Source organism: Argiope bruennichi, chromosome 7, assembly GCF_947563725.1.
Source record: "Argiope bruennichi chromosome 7, qqArgBrue1.1, whole genome shotgun sequence".
In the NCBI taxonomy this organism is placed as follows: Eukaryota; Metazoa; Arthropoda; class Arachnida; order Araneae; family Araneidae; genus Argiope; species Argiope bruennichi.
This window is the reverse complement of record NC_079157.1, coordinates 43129171-43142093: the sequence shown is the minus strand read 5'-3', so window position 1 is coordinate 43142093 and position 12923 is coordinate 43129171. Positions and strand designations below refer to the sequence as shown.

At 30.2% G+C, this 12923-nt stretch overlaps 1 long non-coding RNA gene across 2 annotated transcripts in view; it reads left to right on the top strand.

Moving 5' to 3' along the window:
* Nucleotides 1-12923, top strand: part of LOC129976673 (uncharacterized) — a 372556-nt gene that overhangs the window by 120983 nt on the left and 238650 nt on the right. For both annotated transcript variants that reach the window (XR_008785164.1, XR_008785163.1), the window contains exon 2: nt 5611-5698. This is a non-coding gene — a long non-coding RNA (uncharacterized LOC129976673). The remainder of the gene's footprint in view (nt 1-5610; nt 5699-12923) is intronic.

The window sequence follows — 12923 nt, the reverse complement described above, 5'->3', positions numbered from 1 at the left end:
GTTTTAGTTTACAGGCAAACAAAAATAGATGGAATTTTTTTGGGAAAAAAAAAAGAATATGATTCGTTTTTCTGAAAAAGGAATAAATTAATGATCAAATGATTGATTAACCAGTAATTGATTGATATATACGATTTCCATATGAATTCATTTATGTAAATTATCAATTTAATGTTCTGTGGGAGGGAAAATGCTTAGTTTTAGTTTACAGGCAAACAAAAATAGATGGATTTTTTTTGGGAAAAAAAAAAGAATATGATTTGTTTTTCTGAAAAAGGAATAAATTAATGATCATATGATTGATTAACCAGTAATTGATTGATATATACGATTTCCATATGAATTCATTTATTTAAATTATTAATTTAATGTTTTGGGGGAGTGAAAATGCTTAGTTTTAGTATTTTATACTGATTTATTGTAAAATGTTTTAAGGGAAAGGTTTTTGAATGTGTGACCAAATCATTGCAATGCAAAGTCAAAGATGTAAGAATTGGTAATTTATGAGCAAACGAAAATTCATATAATTACCGAAAAAAATATCGTAAAGCCTTTCTTTTTTATCAGAATGGGGATCAATCAATGAACGATCCATTAACGAAGTGATAATACTGATTTTCGTACAAATTTATTTATCTAAATTATTCACTTAATATTCTGTCCAAGTGAAAATGCCTAATAATAGTATTTTATGGTTTTTATTTATTTCAGTCTTCTTTCATTTTTAGAATTATAAATGTCTGTCTCATTAACGAAAGGTTTTGGACTCGTGAAATTAGATGGAGTAGTTTTTTAATTGGATTTATAGATACATTTTAAGCGAAATCCTCCAATGGGTATCTTTACGTTTATCTGCCAGTTCATGTGCGCCCAAGGATATTAATTTGAAAACACAATTAGTTAGTTGAGCATGTTAGAACATTTAGCTACGAATAAGTTTTCTTATTTTATTATTAATAATAAGTCAATCCTTGTGCACCACACAAGGCTTACAGAAGTAAGTAGAAACAACTACATACATAGATAAAAATATGTACATATAAAAATAAGGATAAAAACAACAGGAAAAAATAAACAACAAAACTAATTAAAAATTGAAGCAGCAAAGGCAATAAATTTACAGAATGAGAAAAAAGCCAATTTGTGGTCGACCGAAACATGAAGCGGAGGTGGAAACTTAATATTACAGGCATCGAAATCCACAATAAAATCTCTTCTCCCTTCAGTAAGTTTGGAGCAATCAAAAAGCAAGTGTTCGACATTTTGAACTCCACCACGCTGCAAGAGCACAGATCAGTGTTCGAAAATCCAAATTTCTTGAGATAGTCATTGAAATTACCGTGTCCAGTAAGAAATTTTGTTAAGTGAAAATCACTGAAAAAATGCTTTTTATTCAACCTTTGAGAAATTGTGGGGAAAAATAATTTGGTTAAAGAGGCAGTTGACGAATTTTGGTACAGCTCGTTCCATAAGAGAATGGTCTTTTTGTGATTCTCATTACGAATGTGAGATTTGGGAATGCTCATAGGATCAATGATGTTTAGTTTTGTAGCTTGCTTTGCAAGCCAATCGGCTCTTTCATTCCCTAAAATGCCAGAAGAACAAGTAATTTGTCCTTTGATTTCTGCACAAAAATAATAGATGGAAAATATTGAGTCGTTCATAGTACATAGAAAACAGAAATGTACATACTTCTATGTATATACATAAAAAACATACATAAAAGTACATAGAAAAGGCATCGAGTTACATAAACGAATATTCGAAATGTAAACTTAAGATAAAAATTGTCGCTCTTCATTTCCAACAGGGATCCAACTTACTAAAAGGAATATCAGAATCCATATTCAATTCTTTGCAATATTCAAAGAAACTAAATACGATGTTTAGCACATTATGGAAGCATGTAAGAGAGTTGGTAAAAGCACGCTCAATATGCCGTTTACAAATATTAAAGAATCCAAAACGAGTACACCGTGGGAAAATGATCGCGATCTCATCAAAGATCAAGTCAGAATGATATCGCATAGAATACAAAAGATCTCGTTACTGCTTTCGAATAAATACCTGAATGAACTCTTTGAAATTCTAGAATCATTCTGACAAACATAACTGTCATCCTTAGCTGCCATCAATCACCAAACTAATCAACCTCATTTTTTTTTTTTTTTTCTGTTTAACACCTAAAAAAACGGCTGAAAGAAAATCTTGCCAAAATCTTTTATGCATCGCCAACAGAAATCCATCTCGAATCACAACCGATATCCAATAATAATTACAGGCTTTGTATGAGCTCTGAATTAAGCACTTCAATACAATTAACTCCATCTTAATGACTTGAGTGACATCTTGATTGCACCTATTGACGTCTATCATTCTCATCGGGAGACAGCTTTCATTCCGTTGATGTGTCCAATGAAAGCGAGATGTTCCCGAAATCGAGGTGGACTGCGTTGCAATCTATTTCCTCTTTATTTGGAGTTTATTTAGCCCCGTCATCTTCCTCCCAGCCTCCACCCCTCACAAAGTCCCGTTCCCCCCGGGAGCGATGAAAAGGTGGGAGAGTCAATAAGTGAAAGTGCTGCTTTTTTTTTCCACAAGGGGTTGAAGTTGTGTTAGCGACGTCTAATGTTTAGTTCTAATACTTGTCTACGAGTGGCTAGAAAAGTTAGCATTGTATTTTTAAAAAATAACTAGGAATATAAAAAAAAATTAATGAATAATCATTGAAATCCCTATGTACCCAATTCAAAATTTAAATTCTTGATTTCGAATAAATATTTAATTTGCAATAAGGGATAATCGACTGTTAAAAAAGGATCGGTTTCACATTTATTTAACTTGACTTAGTTCGTGTTTGTTAAGATAGAGTTATATGCGATGACTCACTCATTGTTTTGTGATTTAAAATTTTCAAATTTATAAATTTACTGATAGCGCACTGCTTTGTTACTTTCAGATTTTAATTATAAACAATTCGATTCATTAAGTTAAATTTTCATTCTATTACCGAGACATTACCTGACGTTGAATTTGAGGAAAACTAATTTCCAGATTCCGTAGCATTTAGAATAATGAATTATAAACAAAACATTAGAGCATATTAAATATTTAAAAAAAAATAACTTCACTTAATTATAAAAATATAATTTTTTCAAAAACTTTTCATTCTGAGTAGTTTATGCTTCTGTATTTTATTTATTTTTTAATGCAAAGTTTCGTTCATTTTCAGATAAAAAATAAAATATATTACTTATTTTATAATTTTGAAACAAAATAAAAAGCGTAGCATCAATTTCATATTTGTCTGTACAATATACTGTTGATTTAATTTTTAATACTAATAGTGATTTGGTTTATTTCTTGTGTTATACTTTAACCGAACTATTTGTATGGTGTTCTTAAGTAAACTCTTTTTTTTTTTAAATAATATTTTACCATTTGTACAAAATTCATTTTTCAACAGACAATATTTTGAATCTTACAATAATTTGTTTATATGTTTTAGGACCTATGCAATGAAAACTTACTAATAAGGTTTTATTTCTTTTATGTATTCAATGTTCCTATAAACCAGCACATTATATTATTGATCCAAACATTTTTGAACGAATTGTACTGATTAATTGTACTGATTAATGATATTGATCCAAACATTTTTGAACGAATTGTACTGATTAATTGTACTGATTAATGATATTGATCCAAACATTTTTGAACGAATTGTACTGATTAATGATATTGATCCAAACATTTTTGAACGAATTGTACTGATTAATTGTACTGATTAATGATATTGATCCAAACATTTTTGAACGAATTGTACTGATTAATTGTACTGATTAATGATATTGATCCAAACATTTTTGAACGAATTGTACTGATTAATTGTACTGATTAATGATATTGATCCAAACATTTTTGAACGAATTGTACTGATTAATGATATTGATCCAAGCATTTTTGAACGAATTGTACTGATTAATGATACTGAGTGGTATTATTGTACCTGCTGTACTATGTATGACGGATAATGGCAATGTTCATGAAACTGACTGCATAGATATCATGTATGATTGCATGAGCTTGTATTATATAAAAAAATACATTTACCGATTTATCTCATGTGTTAGTTTCTTTTACTTAACACCCTGATTATGATCTTCCTGTATTAGTTGTCCTTTGCGCTTCTGTAGCCCCGCTCTATTGTAAAAACGGGTTACATCTGTATGACCTACCGTGTTTCCTACAAAAATGAAATACTGTATATCTTTGTAAGACACTGAGTATCATTCCAAAAATGACATGCATTTTACCTATTCTGTATCTTACAAAATAAATTTTGTGTTAGTTTGACCTATTTGAATATTGCCAAAAAATGATTTAGTCTCTTTTATAACAGTTTCTATCCTATATGATATGATTTGCATCTCTATAAATAAGGATGTATCCTAACAAATATTACATGCATCTGTATGATCTGTATATGTTCATTACCAAAAATGATGTACTTCTGTATGATTTGACCTACTCTACATCCGACTACTAACTTGACCTACTCTATATCCTCAAAAAAAAAAAAAAAAAAAAAAAAAAAAAAAACGATTCTATATAATCAGTAATTAAGATTTGCATTCGATCTTCAGAACACATTATATGTATTATTTAAATATTTTAAGTTATTTGTAATTGTTTCAATTTTTATCCCCACTTTTTTTTTAATTCGTAGAATTTTTAAACGGCGTTATTTTTATTTTCCAAGTAAACCTATTAATCATTATCAATAAAAAAATATATATAATCACCAGCTATTAAAATACATCAAGTAGTTATCTTTTAAAATGTCTCAATAATGAAAAAAAAATAATTAATGAAATACTTCAGTGCTAATTCTTTATGCACCATGCTGCATTTTTCCTGCTTAGAACGAATTTAAAATGTTTTCTTTAAATCAAAATTTTCAGTCCAGTGTTTCATTCTATTTGAAATATTCAGAGCTAATAGACTCTGTAAAAAATTTTAAGATTTTTGCCTGGCACACAAATTTCTTTTAAAGATTTTAAAACAAATAAGAGAAAATATTTAAAAATGCATATTTTTATAGTATTATAAAGAGTGATTAAAATCAAATTTTTTATGAATTAAATAAATACATGCTATCAGATAAAAACTAATTGTCAAGAAAAATATAACATGTTACTTTTTTTTTCCAAGATTGTGGTATTATCAACAGGGTTTAAGATATGAATAGGCTTATAAAAATATATTACAAAAAATATTCTTCAAAAATCATAATTTTCGCTTTTGGATAGTAAAAAATATTAATAATAATTCATAATTCTTTAGAAACATAATTTGTATAGTGTTGCAAATTGGGAAATATTTTAAATATTATTACATTAAAATTATATAATTACTTCGATTTTATTTTTATTGCTTATTAATTTTTCCATTCTTAAAAATATTTTAAGCGAGAATTTTATCTAATTCTCTTTTTTACTAATTAATTTTTTTCTGAAACTGAATTCATTAACTATTTTTTAAAAACTACATTGGTGATACTTCAGTCCTATATTTTGCATGTTTTTTATAGTTACTATTTTTTTCCAGGTATTTAAAATGGTTGCTGAATATATTATAATATCGCCATGTGAGATAGTTGGAAATTTTCGTTTTTCATACCTTTGAATGGAATTTCGTAAGTAAACATTTGTATCTATCTTTTTTTTTTTTTTCAGAAAATTTCAAAATTTTGATAAATAATCACAATTTTTTTAGATATTTTTTATAATTTTATTTTATTTTTCACAATTTGAAATGTAATAATAATGGTACAAATTTTTATAACAATGAAAATATTTATCTTCTGTCTATTATTCTTTTTTCTGCTGTACTGATTGAATCTTTTTTAGATGATCAGTACTGCAGATTACTAAATATTTTTTTTAATTTCAAATATATTGAGATTTAGTATTATAAAAGAAAAACTCATGGATGGATTTACACTTATGTTATAAAAAAGTTATTGTTATTTTCCAATGACTTGAGAATTTCAAGATATTATAAATTTCCTATCTTCTTCTATACAAAACATACACACATAATAGCAGATAAGACAGACATAATTTTTGACCAATACAGAAATTTTGACACAATAACAAAGCAAAAACAGATTGCCACAATTTTTGAATAATATATGAATTTTGGCACAATAATACAGAGCAATAACAGATAGACACAATAGACACAACAATAGAAGATTGACGGCACAAGATTAGAACAAAAATAGATCTGCACAATTTTTGAAATTATGTCAGTTTGCTAATTCAATATTTAAAAGCACGCTTTGAGCAAGACGGGTGAAATTTGGTAAATGCTTTTCCGATCAAATTAAGAAATTTATAACATATTTTAAGTGAAATACATTCACAAGAAATTTGTACAAGTGAATACGGTAGCTATAATATTTATCCAAGTTGATGGATGGATGGATGGTAGCGAAATCCAAGATAGATGGATAAAATTTAATACATAATATTAATATCGAAAGTGTAGATACATACCAAATTTTGAACAGAATCCATTTACAGGTTGACTGCCTGTCGGTCTGTACATTCACACGCAGGGAAGTCATAACACTGACTCTCCGACACGCCCGAAAGCACATGGATAAATAATACTGAAAGATCGGTCCACCGTAACAGCAACACTGGCGGGAACTGTGGTTGAGTCCTAAGGGCCATAACCGGCCACGGTGCAACCCTTCCCGAAGGAAGTACGTCCCTTCATTGATGGGAGGAGCCAGATCCAGCACCTTTTTGTGTACCCTCCAGGGTGGCGAGATCCAACCACCATACCAGAAGCATCTCAACCTCATTTCGAGGTGCCTCTCCCGGGGTTTTCACACGCAGAGAAACGAAATAATTTAAAAATGAAATTTTTTTATAAAATTTGATATGTAGTCAATACAAAAATTGTAGTTCTGTGTTAAATTTGGGTTTTCAATTTGTGTAAAAAAAGTGACTTCCAAAATGCATACAGAGTTTTCTTCATTCTGTTATGAAGCATAAAAGGTTCATGCGCGAAAATTAGAAATTAGAAATCTGAGATATTGAAGAATGTGCAAAAGAGTTTCACAAATTCACTTCTAAAAGCTCATTTTAATTATAAACTACCTTTAAGCTTCTTTGGTTGGAAAAGAGCAATTTTGAAATTACGTCCCATTGTAGATTAACAAATAAAATTTGACTTTCGGTTTAGTTAAAATTGTGGTTTTCTACAAAAACTGAAAAAAAAAATCATTATTGTGAAATCTCTTGATCTAATGTAATTCCCTCACTGTATGAAAAGATTTATCCAATAACAGAATGGCTCCAATAACAGAATTTTAATATATGATCAATGCAGCAAAATTATAGAACTGTGCATCATTTTTAATGAAACCTTTCAAAAAATGCACATCCTATTCGCCCATCTGTGCTAATTAGACAACCCCTTGGTTATAAGTACTTGTGTTGTCAGATAATATAATATAATGGCTATATGTATATGGAAAGGATAAATGACAAACACAATACGATAAAAAAAATGAAGATTGGAATACGAAATTGTTGATAATTATCAAATATTTAAGAATTAAGTCAACGTGAAAAAACCGGAATACTCAGGTTTCGTCCTCTTCATTTGACTATGATTATAAATTACTCCAAAAGTAGCTTTTTATACCTTCAAAACTGGATTTTAATCTGAGCTAAATATTCTAAATTAACAATGCAGATTATTTTCGATAAAGTCCGTTAAAAAATCGAATGCCTGGTTATTTGTCTATCTATGTGCATATGTATAAGATAATTCAAAAGTATAACGAAATAAATAGATGAAATATGAAATGTGTCGATACAATCAGAATTTTCGATCGGTATCGAATTTTTTCTCAATCTGGAAAAGTGCAGTTCGTTTTTCACTCAGATGTCGTTGTAGTCATTTGGCTGTTCTTCAAAATTGGTAGCAAATTCAAAAATATCTGTCTTGTATCTTCAAAATGGCATGCGCATCTAAGTTAAGCTTTATAGAGACCTTTGTTTCACTTTCGATAAAGCCCAATTTTATTCTATCAGAAATGAAACTTTATTTTCAGTGAAGTTTCATTCCCTTCATGCATATTCAAAAATACTTTTAGTATATCTTCAAACTGAGAACGTTAACTATCAGTCTTCTTCTTCAAGAAAGAAAGATGTCAAACGTAGCAAAAAAAAAAAAAAAAAAAAAAAAAAAAGCAAAATAATAATTATAATTCTTTGCCAAATAAAATCTGTGTCCCCTTATTTAGTTGAAATATCTGAAAAAGCTTAAATTTTATTTTCCTTTAAGATTTCCATTTTCTTCTTCTTAAAAAATCAAATTTTCGAACGGTATCAAATTTTTGATGAATTCAGTCAACAGAAATATATCCAGAATGCTCGCCTCTGTCAATTGACTATTCTTCAAAGTTAAGAGATATATTCAAAAATAGTTCTCATATTTGTTCAAAATGGGAAGTTAATTTAAAGAAACTAAGCATTATGCAATTAAGAAGTTTGAGAATTTTAATTAAGAATAGTTATTGAAATGATCAGACCATTCCCACAATCACAAAATTATCAGCCCACTACTTCAAAGAGGACGAAAGAGCCGTAGCATAGCCAGAAGCCATCAATACTTCTTTGCGAGGCACAACCTACACATCTCCATTTTTTAGTTGAAATATCTGAAAGACGTAAATTTTGTTTCCCTTTAAGACTGCCATTTTCTGTGCGGTGTACCACAGTCGTTGTCGACACGTGTGTCTTGTGTTCCTTTTTACGGCCGCTGTTCTCTCCACCCCTCCTGAATTAGAAGCGCAGGGGGGTGCCCACTAAAGTTCCCTTTTAATTTTACCGCCAGTAAAAATGGAACGGTCCAAACCAGAAGGGGATTTCAAATTCAATTTGAAGATGGGGTAATTTCGAAACTCAATTTTTCTTGTGGGATTGCTTTTAACAAAAAGGGGTGATCATTTGGTTTTAAAGCCCTGGAAACCAACCCGACTCCCCTCTCCCGTACAACGCAATAATAAGAAACATGCTATCGAATTTGGTTCGACACTCCCGAATGTCGGTTTAGTTCTTAGAAGATCTGTATAGAAGCAACCAAAGGAACATCCAAAATATACAAATAGAGGTTTATTTAGCAAATAAATCTTATGAAAATGCAAATGTTGGTACAGCCAAAAGTGCAAAATTGTTTCAGGTAAGCTCTCTATGAAAGCGCCATGTTTGTTGTTGGAAACTTTCTATTTTCAAAGCAGTATTCGAGGAAAGCTAAAATTTTAGAATATTTTTTAAGTTCAGACATACAAACACGCGCTTAAGAAATGTTTTTATTAAAAATAAATTAAAGGTGCTACCAGATTTGGTATTTTGATACTTGAAATGTCGACATGTTGGACAACAATGCAAGATATTAAAAGTTTCTTCCATAAATATTGCATGAAAATGGAATTAAAGTATTGGATCTGCTAATGTTTAAAAATCATTTAATGGAAGTTCTTTTCTTAAAACTTCAAGTTCTAATATAGAATATTTTCAATAAAAGCAGCATTAGAAATTGTAATTAAAATTACTTTTAAAGATTCAACATAAAATAAATAATTGTCGAAAATGATATTAATATCGTTGGAAAGATAATTTTTTTAAATTTTGTAACGATGTTAGAGTGATTTTTGTATGAAGTTATAGAGAGAAAATTATAATTTCGTTAGAAGTCTAATTAAAGTTTCAAAAAAATTCTAAATGAATTCATAGCATCGTGCCAAATTTCATAACTATTTGTCCAATGAGCTGCCATATAAAGTGTTGTGAGCAGAGCGTAACGCACTTGTTTACATCTCGCAAATTATTAAAAAAAAAAATTCAATCTAATAATACAATGTTTGTTTTATTTTTCAAGATCCAATAGGCCATAAAAAATAGAAACAAACTTTTTTAACACAATTTTTTTACAATCATAGTTATTTGTCGGAATAGTCACTGCGAAGATTCAGGCATTTGACACATCAGTAGATGAAGATTTCCAAACCTTTCCGAAAAATGTTGTCGTTGGATTTAGATGAACTTTAATACTTCTTTGAAGTTCCTGATTATTCAAAAGTTACTTGAGATTTCTTTCAATGAAAGAATTGCGAACAGGATTGTCTAAACATTCACCCTCCGTATTCACAATTTCGGCATACTGGTCGGCCAGCTTGTTGTCCAGCATCCTCCATTTGTTTGGAGCGACTTGAATTCTTTGAACTTATCTTTTTTGAGGCATTTTGTGCTCTTGACCCCCTCCCCCCTTTTATGGATAATGAGGCTTATAGCAAAGTGATTTTCATCTCTTCCCTGATGTGAAGACCTGTTTAAGTACCAAAATATATAGATAGACAATCAAAGAAATAGAGAATTCCAGACTAATGATCTTCAAATGAACATTAAGGGCCTGTCTCACTTCACTACAAAGTCTAGGTAGCACAGAAGACAACACATCAGTCTCACTATCTCACATCAGTGCCGACAATTTGTTTCGATAAGGATTTTAAAAAATCTGTTCCATCGATACGATAAATATATGAATCCTCATAACGATCACGACGAAAACTAATTATCATTTTACATAATGTTTGGTAAGAAATTCATTTCGTTCTCACCTTTGTTTTTTAATGGCCCATCGGATCTGGAAAAGAAACAAAAAAATGATGCATTATTAAAATCCGAATGTTATCAAAATTGTATTTCAAGAACAAAAATATAATAACAATTTTTAAGAAATTCATCCAGAACGTAGTCATATAAATTAAACAATCTTCAACAGAATCGAATTCGCAACATATTCGTAGCCATCGCTATTTTCTCATTTGATTTGTCTCAAGCCCCTTCGGTTTTGCACGAGGTGCAAGGCTCATCCTCCCATCCCAGTATCTGTCCGTGAAGTTCGGGAGAGAAACGTCAGTAAATGATCATTGGGTGAAGGAAGAAGAGATGGCGTAAAAGGGATGATGTGGCATCACAGCTGTGGTCAGTGGATTCGGAAAGGGATATTTCGCCGGATAATAGGCTATCTACCCCCTTAATATCCCCCATCACTTCTATAATACATCGGCTGTCACGGGCGAGGGAAATAATGGTAAATAAAAAGCGAATTGTGCCTTTCTTTGGGTTTCTGGGCAGAGCAATTGGGTTGATTGATCAAAACGTGTGAAGCGGAACTTCGGTCGGTTTCTGTGTTTCATTTTTTGGCCATTTTAATTTTGAAGATTAGCTATGTAGTTTTAATATTTATTAATTTGAAATCCATCAAAGAATAAAGAAATTTTAAAAGTTTTCTTCATTTTCAGAACGACGATCGTTTGTATTGCGATGTAATCCATTCGGAATTAATAGCGGTTTCACGATCCGCAGGACTTAGTATCCGAAAAGAATAAAAAAGTATGTTTGTTTTCAAGTCTTTTATACAACTCTATAGTTTGTGTCCAATCGTGATGAAATTTAGCCCACAATTTTTTTAAAGGTATTAGGATGATTACTGCTAATTGTTCAAAGGTCAAAAGTTAATTAATATATCACTTAATTAAACATTAAACAAGCTTTTCGCTTACATTAATTTAAAATATTATTTCCCAAAATTAATTTTTACATTACTTTAAACCTCTAAAAATTGCCTTTTTAATGATTCCGTACTGTTTCCCAATTTCATTTCCTTATTCTTCTCACAGCATTTTCTTACTTACTTCTATAGTTTTAATATTTTTTTTAAAAATTTTTTCCACACATAATGCATAATAAGGTTTTCATTGATGGAAATCTTACGAATTGCATTGTTCTATCCAAAAATTTCAATCGCATGCTTTTGCTCAGGTTCATTTCCTATGTTGTCCATGTTCGAACATGCCTTCGAAATGCATTTCTTTTTAGCTTCAAAATCGAAGCGCCATTTCCGATTTAGTTTCATTTTATTGTGTATTGTCGTGAAAGACTGAAATTATAGAATGCCAAGATCTAGTTATTTTCTTATATACTCAAACCATATCCGGAGTATGTCGATAAGTACAATTCTGATGTTTATAATCCAGTCTAAGGGAAAATGAGAAGTCGACAAGACAAGGCCAAAAAGCCGAACACATAGTTTGCTGTTGAACTGTTAAACCATATAATCCAGCTGTTGAACCATATAATCCAGCTGTTGAACCATATAATCCAACTGTTGAACCATATAATCCAGCTGTTGAACCATATAATCCAGCTGTTGAACCATATAATCCAGCTGTTGAACCATATAATTTGGTTAATAAGATGGTATAATTTAAATTACATAATTTTTGTATAAATTTGCTAGTGGTATTTTTTAAACTTATTCAGAATGCATCGTTCGTTTAAGGTTCGATAGTTTACTCACATATGCTATTAGATATGCTTTCATCTATTTTGATTCATATCTCAATAAGTTCTGATAATAAAGTATGATTTTGAAAATATCAATTTTATCTTAGCATAACAGAAATACATTTTTCAATATTTGTCATTAATATGTGCTGATTATAAATATTAAAAGAATAAGGATATTTTACCATTATTTTGGACACATACCAAGCAACTATGTACCCGATATATTAATATTAATCAGTTATATTGTTTTCATAGTAACATATGTATTTTTCAATTTCGGCTTTCAGTAATTTGTTATAGACGTTTTTTAGTTTAGTTTAATTATATTAACGATCCTGCCGGCGTCCTGGCATAGGGGTAGCGCGTCTTCCCCGTGATCTGGGCGTCCCGGGTTCGAGTCACGGTTTGGGCATGGTTGTTCTTCTGTTTTCTATCTGTGAGATGTGTGAATGTGCCCTCCTGTAAAAAGGGGTTGTGCAAGCG